General features: G+C 38.9%; 2 long non-coding RNA genes across 2 annotated transcripts; one reads left to right on the forward strand and one right to left on the reverse strand.

The window, feature by feature from the left end:
* Nucleotides 1-1621: 1621 nt before the first annotated feature.
* On the reverse strand, nucleotides 1622-8813 carry LOC309700777. The gene is made up of 3 exons (XR_014274749.1): nucleotides 5745-8813; nucleotides 5396-5508; nucleotides 1622-2507 (listed from the first exon to the last, which is right to left on the reverse strand). It is a non-coding gene; the product is annotated as an uncharacterized lncRNA (long non-coding RNA).
* LOC309700771 lies at nucleotides 4448-10075 on the forward strand. The gene is made up of 3 exons (XR_014274742.1): nucleotides 4448-4566; nucleotides 8822-8879; nucleotides 9074-10075. It is a non-coding gene; the product is annotated as an uncharacterized lncRNA (long non-coding RNA).
* The last annotated feature ends 851 nt before the right edge of the window (nucleotides 10076-10926 follow it).

Genomic DNA, 10926 nt, shown 5'->3' on the forward strand with positions numbered 1-10926 from the left:
ATTTAGCCGTGGAGGGAAACAACTGAAAATATGAAATAAACACACATGTAAGCTGAGACTCTCTAAAGAAACAGCATTGTTGTTGTTCGGCTTTTCATTTCACCTTTTGTTGATTCACTTGAAGAGCAAGTAACGTAATATGGGTCAAGTGATCAGTTTGATATCAATCTTTTGTGATGCACCGTCATATTTACATTATTTGTACAGTACGAATGATTTCCTTTGGAACCTGGTCAAACTTCAGTTCTCTGTCTGCCTCGCTGCGCTTCTCCAACAGCGCACTCGCAGGCAGCAGCTGCCCCGCCCCCTCGCTCAGTGCCTGAGCTGGGATCATACCAATATTAAGGGGAAAAGTTCACAGCAAATGTCTTTAGTGGCAGGAAGGATCGATTCTTCACCAATAGTGAATGACTTTTTAGCCTTAGCAATACGGTTAGCCACCAAGTATGATGCTCTCAGTGCACTTGTATTTGTTGTTGTGGAGGCCCTCAGTAATGGCTTCTGTCCCTGTTGTTCCTGCTTTTTTCTTTTAAACTAGTCCAAAGGCTTGTTTTTTAATGTCTCCAAGTGACGAAGCAGTTTTGAAGGCTTCATTGCCTCATTGGAGAGCTGGTCTCCACATATATTATGCAGAGCGGGCTTGGTGCATGGGAATCACTTGTTGCAATATATCCACTTGTTGTCTGTTAAATGCAGCTTTCTTTTTCTTAGTAGTTGTCATAGACTCTTCTTCTGTCTCCTCACTGGGCCTTTTTTCCTTTGCAAAGAAACCCTCCAAAGACATCTGTTTTTTACTAATTTTGCTAGTTTGTGGGTTTAATATTAACTAATGTATCTTGACATGCGTCAAGAGTCAGTCATAGACTGAAGTAACTGAGAGAATTCAGTCTTTTTCCAAATAAAACACTGTTCAGAGTCGGATAATAAATAAAACGGAAATAATGTAAGTTATTTATTTTTTCTGTGCGGTACGAGCTTCAACTCTCTTGACCCGGTACCAAACGACTCAAGGCCTGGTACCGGTCCGTGGCCCGGGGGTTGGGGACCGCTGCTATAGACTACAGTGTACGCTCTACACCTACTTACTGGTTTTTGTTGCACCAGTCTGCATCTCCCAATTACTTTGTGTGTTTCGCTTACAGCTCCGCACCACCCAGGCGGCAAAAAATGTGCATGTTCTTTGTGATCTCGTAACCAATGCCCTCTGCCGTCAAAGTCGAGAATTAGTTAATGGGCATCATGTGACTAGTGGAAGCCAGATCCTTTTATTTAGCAAAATTGGGGTTATTAGTTAAATGTTATTGTTGAGGGGCACAGACAGCACATGTACACAGATTAAAAAATAGTAATGCCTCAAGAACAGGGCTCTTGGGACGTCCAAGAGGAAAGGGGCAAATGCTCAAGCCCCCTCCGTTATGGCAACGACGTTTACACTTTTGTCTTTTAGACATTTAGAAAAGTCTTAGAAATGAATCGCATGCCAAAATGAAAACAAAAAAATTGGATGACATTAAAAACAAAAGAAACAAGAGACAGGGCGCTGAATAAGAACTTGTCAGCTTGTGAGTCTTGTAACTGGTGATGCTCCAAATGTTAAAAAATAAATATATAAAAACCAACAAACACCAAAAAGTGACTTTTATTATATGCTTATCCTGTGATCAGATAAAAAATATTTTATTAGAAGCAAGCTGGATCTAAGAGATTATTTCTACACAGCATCCTACAGTCAGTACAATTAATATGTCGGTATTGGTGGGATGAATATAAAATTCCCTCATCAGAAGGAAATAATAGTTTTATGTTATTTCATGTAACATGTGAAGAAATACAGGTTGATCACATGTTAAAAAATGTATATACTTATTGCTAAGACAGACTCAAATAAAAACTTATAATGAAGAAGACGTTTCCAGCGACGTTTAGTTAGAGCTGATGATAAATGTTGCTCTTTTGTTATCTCAGAAATGTAAATTTGTGGGTACAGAAGTAGATCGCATGGGGATTTTTCCTATAGTTGCATTATTGGATTCAAAGGTCATTTCATCACCACAATAGTGCACAGGTAACTTTCCTTCACATTTGACCACAACTATTCTGTTAGTGAGAAGTGTGCCTTTATACTGACACTTGGGTTTCCTGGCTGCATTGTTCTTTAGGTCACATCTAACAATGCGAAACTTTGCTACACTCTTTGTCGTGCCATTCGTCTGATCATATCTTCCTTGACCGTTACAAATGGCTTTGACCTGTTTGTAATCACTGAGGATGAATGTGTTAACATCCTTACATTTGTTTCGATCAGCATATATTTTCTTTTTTTTCATTTCTGTATCACATTTTTTCACGCTCATCTTGGCATCTACATGCTGTCGTCTAAACTTTTCATAATTTGTTTCATTCAGTCGCTTCTCAATTCGGTTGGGTTGAAGATTGGCTGGTTTTGAGAGTCCAGTAACAAAGGGCAGCACAAGCAGCAAACAGGTAAACATGATCCTCATTGTTTCCTGGAGAGAGAAAAACAGGAACATTTTCCAGATCAAGAATTTAATGCAACAAAAGCGTCATCACTGTAGTGGCAGAAGTAAGTATTTGATCCCCTGCTGAATTTGTAAATTTGTTCCCTTATGAAGAAATGAACAGTCTCTATTTTTTTGTGGATGTTTTATTTTACTGGAGAGAGACATGAACACCAACAGAAAAAAAACACAATACATGATTTCTTTTCACTGATTTGCATATAATTGAGTGAAGTAAGTTTTTGATCCTCGACAACCCAACAAGAGTTCTGGTTCCCACAGACTGGATTACAGTCAATCAATCAGTCCATTACAGATACTCCCAATCTCAGTTTATTATGTGTATAAAGCACACCTGTCCACAGTACCAAGTTCTTCCATTCCAACTCCATCTCCACCACCATGGGCAAGATTGAAGAAGTGTAAAAGGATTAGTTACTGAGGTCTACTCGGGCAAGGGACCTCAGGGACAAGAAAAGTCATGGTCAAGACCAAAGACCTCTTATCTTGCTCCATGTAATATCTTGGCTCATGGGGTGAGGATAATCATGAGAAAGGTGTTGGATCAGCCCAAAACTACAGGCCAGTCTTAAGTTTGCCAGTAAACATCTAAATGATTGAGAGAAGGTTTGGGGGGAAATGCTGTGGTCATTTGAAATCAAAAACTCTGTGGCATGAACTGAGCCCACTGTGTTTGGAGGAAGAGAAATGCTGAGTGTAACCCACAGAACACCATCCCCACTGTCAAGCACAGAAGTGGAAACATTATACTGTGGGGCGCCTCGCCACATTGAGGCGGCCAGTAGATGGAGCCATGTACTGCAAAATCTTGGACAAGAACCACTTTCTCTCAGGCAGAAGACTGAAGATGTGTCATCGATCTTCCAGCATGACAATGGCCTAAAACATACCACTGATGCATACTTTAGGTGTGGCTAAAGAAGAAGCACAAGGACATGGAGTGGGGCTAAGGCAGTCTCCAAACCTCAGTCCTGAAGAAAATCTGTGGAGGGAGCTGAAGCTTAAAGTTACCAAACAGCAGCAAAGAAATCTAAAGAATTTAGAGAGTTTGTGGAAGGAGGAGTGGAAAAAAAATCCCTCCTGAGATGTGAGCAAACCCAGTGACCAACTACAAGAAACATATTACCGCAGTGCTGGGCAATAAGGGTTTCTCCACCAAGTACTAAGTTGTGTTTGAGATCAAATACTTACTTCACTCAGTGACATATAAATCAATTCATTTATTTTAGCAAATATATTTTTTATTCAATTTTGGTTGATATTCTGTCTCATTACATCAAAATGAAAATACTTAAAAAAATTAGAGACTGTTCACTTATATTAAATAATCAAACTTACAAACTCAGCAGGGGATCAAATGATTATTTCCCCCCAGATAATAGCTTCTTTTTATGACCATCTTTTCTCTTTTTTGTCTTTTTGAAAAGCTGCTGGCCAACAAAGTTTTATTCATAGATGTTTTTTGCATTAGATAAATTTGCAAACTGAACTCCACGCTTCCAGAACCTCTCAGTTTCTTTGGCAGAGTTTACTTTTCATTTTTAATGGCTTGTTGTTTTTTTTATTGACTTATATAGAAACCCACACAAGTTTAACTTTAAAAACAACTTATGTAACAAAAAAATGAACCAACTTAATGGATCAACATAAATAAAAGGATAATTTCAGTGTTTTTCATCTATTCTTTATGGAGTTTTTCCAAAACATTTTCAAACGTTCAGATCTGTCTTTTATTTTCTTGTTTTAACATTATACATGGTGAACTAAAAACCCTGGAACATGGTTTGAAACATTGAAGGCAGCATGTTTCGCTTTTTGGCAGCTTTTATTTTGAAACTGCAACACTAAGCAGTACTTCTCCACACCTGTGGTGCACGCGCTGCGCAGACCCCGTCGGGCATGCGCGGCAGAGGAGGGGGCTGACTTGAGCAGAAAGCGCGGAGAGACAAGTCGAAAGGAAAAGACAGACGATCTCTGATAAAGCAAAGCAGACAGAAAGAATTTACCTGAGCTCTCTGCTGGACAGGTAATTACCGCAGTTTGGTTTAATATTTTGTTTTAAACAGTGTAACTACGAAGCGAACATAAATACAGGTGATATATTTTCATACAGTTATGTTCCAGTCGGGTTAATGTTTGTGTGTCCTCACCGTAAAGACTGCAGGTTATTGGAAAGTGCCTGAAAATATGTCTGCAAAGCACCCCTCAGTTGAAATATTAATTTTGGCTCGCTATCTACTCTAGAAAATAATTTGCGCGTCTACGTCGCCATTTACGGTTCAATGTGTGGCCGTAAGCAAGGAATTCCTGGTGCTTGAGGGTCATCTAGTAAACGCCAACCATCATTTAAAAATAACCAAAAACAGCTGTCGTTACTTTAATGTAGTCTTTTAAATCATTAAATGATAAAATAAAGAAAATCAAAATCAATATAACAGCTTCAAAAAATTCAACATCTAAACCAGTCATTTTTTTCTTCAGTAAATATTTTGAAACTTATCAGAGGCACTGGAGGACATGTTGAACAATAATATTGTGTACGTTTTTTAGAGTATTACTGGATATTTTTAAAACAGGCAATTTTAATCATTTACTTACATATGGTAGATATGGTAAACAAGTGAAAATGAACAACAAATTAAGTAATTTAAATAAATTTGATGATTTGTTAACTCTCAGTTGATGAGTTCATGAGGTGTATCTAAAGGCAACTTCTCTACTTGCATCCACACATTGAACCTTACAGAGGGAAACGGTCATTGCACTCAGTCATGACAACATTCTTGTTAAATGTAATTATTATATTAGAAAGTTATGAAACTTTTAAGCAAACTTTTCCAAATGAGGACACTTACCGTATTTTTTGCTTTACTGATCAGTGGTTGGTTGATTAACCTGCAGGAGTTCAGGCACGAGTCAGTCGTCTGGAACAGCAGGTGGTGAAGATGTCTTCAGTAAATGAAATGCTCTAAAGGGGAATTAAAATTGAACATTATTTGAACATAAATAAAAAAAGATAGGCCTCTGCCTGTGCATGCACATTTCTTATTCACGATATTCATGGTCACAGAACCCAGATGATGCATGTTTTAAAGCCCATATCTGGTTAGTGAATGTGAGTATAAGTGTGGCAGGAGATCGAGTTATTCAAAATAAGCCTGTTGTCTATAAAAGATTTTAAATATACAAATAAAAAGTTCTTACCAAACGAGGAGTCAAGATGAGCAGAGACCAGGTCTAGTGCAGCTCAGCTGTTAGTAAATTCTACCTGAGCAGGTTGGAGCTCATTTGTGTCACAGACAAGTAAAACTTTGGGGGCTTCAGCTTTTAAACATTTCAGCAGCCCCACCTTAAATTAACTAGCATCAGTGTCTACATCACCAGCCCACCAGTTAGCACTGCTCTGTTTGTGGTTCAGAACATGCTGCAAACATGATGTGAGGACCAGTGACAACAGGTGCAGATGCAGGTAGTCTCTCATAGCTCGCGTTACAACAATTGCAGCTATTTTTTTTTTCAATTCAATAAACCACATGTTTTAAAAATAAGTAAATAAAAAAATATTGACATTTGTGAAAAAAGTGCAGAAACTGCCTTTTGGCTTAGTTTTTGTTAAGGCAAGGCAATGCAAGGCAAGGCAAGTTTATTTGTATAGCACAATTCAACAACAAGGTGATTCAAAGTGCTTTACAGAGACATTAGAAACAAGAACAAATAAAAAGCATGATTTAAAATTGATTAAAACAAGCAAATAAACTAACTAACTAATTAACAAACAAACAAAACAGTATATAAAATCAAAACAGATAAAATCAGAACAGTAGATAAAATCAGTAGTTAAATGTAAGTTTTGAAATTTAAGCTTAAAGTGTGGATTTGGTGCTTTATTCAAATGCAGCTGAGAACAGGTGAGTCTTCAACCTGGATTTAAATAAACTGAGTGTTTCAGCTGATCTGAGGCTTTCTGGGAGTTTGTTCCAGATATAAGGAGCATAAAAGCTGAATGCAGCTTCTCCGTGTCTGGTTCTGACTCTGGGAACTGATAAAAGACCGGATCCAGATGACCTGAGGGATCTGGATGGTTCATACTGGGTCAGGAGGTCATTGATGTATTTTGGTCCTAAACCATTCAGAGCTTTATAGGCCAGCATCAGAACTTTAAAGTCTATCCTCTGACGGACAGGCAGCCAGTGTAAGGACCTCAGAGCTGGACTGATGTGGTCCACTTTTTTGGTCTTAGTGAGGACTCGAGCAGCAGAGTTCTGAATGAGCTGTAGTTGTCTGACTGATTTTTTTAGGTAGACCTGTAAAGATGCTGTTACAGTAATCAAGCCTACTAAAGATGAATGCATGGACTAGTTTTTCCAGGTCCTGTTGAGACATCAGATCTTTTATCCTTGATATATTCTTGAGGTGATAGTAAGCTGACTTTGTTATTGTCTTAATGTGTTTTTCTAAGTTTAGGTCTGCATCCATCACTACACCCAAATTTCTCGCCTGGTTTGTGGTTTTTAGATGTATAGATTGAAGTTCTCTGGTGACCTGTAATCGTTTTTCTTTGGCACCAAAGACTATTACCTCAGTTTTGTTTTTGTTTAGCTGGAGAAAATTGTGGCACAACCAGTCATTGATTTCCTCAATGCATTTACCAAGAGCCTGTACAGGGCCTCGGTCTCCTGGTGACATTGTGATATATATTTGTGTGTCATCTGCATAGCTGGGATAGTTTATTTTGTTGTTGTTTATAATCTGTGCCAGTGGGAGCATGTAAATGTTAAACAGAAGGGGTCCCAAGATGGAACCTTGGGGAACTCCACATGTGATACTTGTCTGCTCAGATGTGAAGTTACCTATTGATACAAAGTATTTCCTGTTTTCTACGTATGTTTTGAACCAGTTTAGTACAGTTCCTGAAAGACCTGTCCAGTTCTCCAGTCGTTTGAGTAATATGTTGTGGTCAACTGTATCAAATGCTGCACTGAGATCCAGTAAAACTAGGACTGACATTTTTCCACTGTCTGTATTCAGACATATGTCATTAAACACTTTGGTCAGAGCGGTTTCAGTGCTGTGGTTCTGTCTAAAACTTGACTGGAAGGCATCGTAGCAATTATTCTGTTTTAAGAAGTAACTGAGCTGTTGAGAAACTGCTTTTTCAATGATCTTACTTAAAAACGGGAGATTTGAGATCGGCCTGTAGTTGTTCATTTGTGTCTTGTCAAGATTGTCCTTTTTCAGTATAGGTTTGATTACAGCAGTTTTTAGTGATTCTGGAAACACACCTGATAATAAAGAAAAGTTGACGATCTGTAACAGGTCTGACTCTAAAGTCTTTGAGACCTTTTTGAAAAAACTTGTTGGCAGGACATCTAAACAGCAGGAGGAGGAGTTCAGTTTACCTAAGATGTCCTCCAGGTCTTTGCTGTTAATAGGTTGAAACTGTTTCATGGTGTTTAAACAGTTTTTTGGTGGACACAGTACATATCCTGGATCTGCTGTTGATGTACCAATTGCTTGTCTAATTTTTTGGATTTTTTCAGTGAAGAATTTGGCAAAGTCATTGCAGGCCATGGTCGAATGAAGTTCAGCTGCCACTGACACAGGAGGGTTTGTTAGCCTGTCAACTGTAGAAAATAAGACCCGAGCATTATGGCTGTTTTTAGTGATGATGTCAGAGAAGTAGGACCTCCTTGCATTCCTCAGTTGTAAATTATAATTGTGAAGTTTCTCTTTATAAATGTCATAATGAACCTGGAGGTTTGTTTTTCTCCATCTGCGCTCAGCTTTCCTACACTCTCTTTTTTCTTTTTTCACCAGTGTGGAGTTTCTCCATGGAGACTTTTTCCTTCCAGAGATAACCTTCACCTTAATGGGAGCAATAGTGTCCATTACATTTAACATGTTAGCATTGAAGCTATTGACGAGCTCATTGACTGAACCTTTGGACAGGTCAGGTGTTAATGGGAAGACCTGGTTAAAAATTGCACTACTGTGTTCAGTTATACACCGTTTTGTGATCACTGTTGTTGATATATTTGTGTGGGCTGAGATTTTACTTTCAAAGAAAACACAGTAATGATCAGACAGGCCCACATCAGACACAGTAACCTTTGAAATGCTCAGGCCTTAAGTAAATAATGGCACGGTGTAATATATCACGTGTTGTTATTCCCCTGATGTTGTATACACCTAATTTTAAAGTGGGCACTAAGACTCTATTGTAGAGTCTGACAGCAGCTGGAAAGATATCTGAAATTTCTCCTCGCACACTGTTGTTGCAGCAGCGTGTCACTGTAGGAGCTGCTCAGTGCTGCTAGGATGACCTGCATGTGGTGGGAGGTGGGTTTTTGTTTTATTTTTAATATCCTGTCCTATCTGCCAGCTTTTGCAATCAGAATTGTGACCTGAATGCATTGTGGTGCAGAACACATTTTGCTTTTGCAAGATCAGCTACTTAGAATCTCTATAGGCTCCTCTTGTTCAGGTGACTATGTTATCTGTTTATTTATTCATTTCTATTTGTGTTATTTCAGTTATTACACTGGTATAGTATGACTATGTCACCTGCAGCCTCCAGCAGTACCAGTTACCTGAGACCACACATCTCAGCGACATGTGCGTGCCCATCCCAGCAGGGGAAAGAGGGAAGCCCCAGCTGTCCCAGCAGAACACACCATAAAAGATGATTGATGTCACCCCAGAGTCATAGACGGTCTTCAGAAACTCCAAAACAATTGAATCTAGCCTTCTAGGTGTCCATCAGGTGTGATGTCAGAGCCACCAGCCTGCAGCTGTTGTTCATTTACATCTGCCTAATTGATCATTTATCCTCAGCACACTTTTCAGTTCCCTTGCTGAAACTGGACAACATGTAAAGTCTAAATTCAAGCAAAGGTTGGGGAAACCTGCACTGAGCTGAGACAGAAGAAGTCTGAAGTCGAACTCGGATGAGTGACAGAGCGTTCCTGCTACTGAAAACTCTACGTCCAGATGAACAAAATGAACTTTTCGGGACAGGTCCCCAGATGTTTTCTCTTCTCAGAATCCTCTTCACAGATCATATCTCTTTTATCTGACACACAGTCATGTGGAAAAGAGTGTTTTCATGGGAATCTATAGAGTACTCTGAAAAACTAAGCACTGTACATGAGTGAGTAGCTTGCAGAGCCACCTTTTAGCAGCAGTAGCGTCACCAAATTGTTTCTGTATGACTCTTAGTCTGTCACACGGTTGTTTTGGCTGACGTTTCTTTACATCGTTTCGTCAGTTCATTGAGGTTTGTGGTATTTGTTTATGTAAAGCTCTCTTAATTTCCCAGCACTGTTTTTCAGGTTGAGGTGTGGACTGTGACCTGGTCATTGCAACACCTTGATTCTGTTGTAGCTCTGCTGATGTGCTTGGGATCTTTGTCCTGCTGCATTACCAAAACTCAGTTTTGACTGTAGACTACTTGGTATACAAGGGAATTCATGGAAAACTCAATGACTGCAAGGGCCCAGGTTCTGTAGCTGCAAGACAAGCTCAAATCATCACCCCTTCACCACCATGCTATATATATATATATATATATATATATATATATATAGATATAGATATAGATAGATATAGAGATATATATATATATATATACAAAAAACTTGAATCTTACAGTGTTTATTTATCGGATAAAATAAGTTAAATGTCACCGTTATTATTGTCCAGCCGGAAACAGGCCAGGGGTGTCCAAATTCAGAGTCTGCGTCCACCTGAGGACCCGGCCTTCGTGGTCTAAGTGGGCTGGGTCCTCCAAAAGCCGGGCAGACCGGAAATGAGCAACTGTGAAATTGGACGGTCTAGCCTTCAGAATTACGTCACGAGGTCTCTCGGTGGAGTGAAACTCAGGTGTCTGCTCCTTGCTATCTAAAATATAACCGGACGCTGGCGTAAATTTTTGACCATCTCACACTTCTGTTTAATCAGTTTTCTGTTTGACGTTTATTCAGCTGTGTGAAAACCCCGGAGGAATCCTCCCGAGGGATTAATAAAGTTTTATTTAATCTCATCTAATCTAATAACTTTAATCTCAGCCAAACCGATTTACTCACGAACAAATAAAACCCAATAACAAAAACATGTTTCAGTTATTTAAGTGACTTATAGCGCCTTGAGGCGACTTTTGTTGTGATTTGGCGCTATATAAATAAAATTGAATTGAATTGAATTGAATTATATATCATGTTTAACCTGAGTAGCGAAAGACCGCGGGGGTTTGAAAACGATGTTCCAGGAGTTTGCTGTTCTCCCCGGCTCAGATATTTGAAGTTTACACAGCTATATTGTCGCCTGAAAATATGTTAAAAGTTTATTTTGTGACCCAGAAAGAGTAATAAGAGTAAAATTAAAACTA

This window comes from Aulonocara stuartgranti, assembly GCF_965226115.1.
Source record: "Aulonocara stuartgranti genome assembly, chromosome: 23".
Taxonomy (NCBI): domain Eukaryota; kingdom Metazoa; phylum Chordata; class Actinopteri; order Cichliformes; family Cichlidae; genus Aulonocara; species Aulonocara stuartgranti.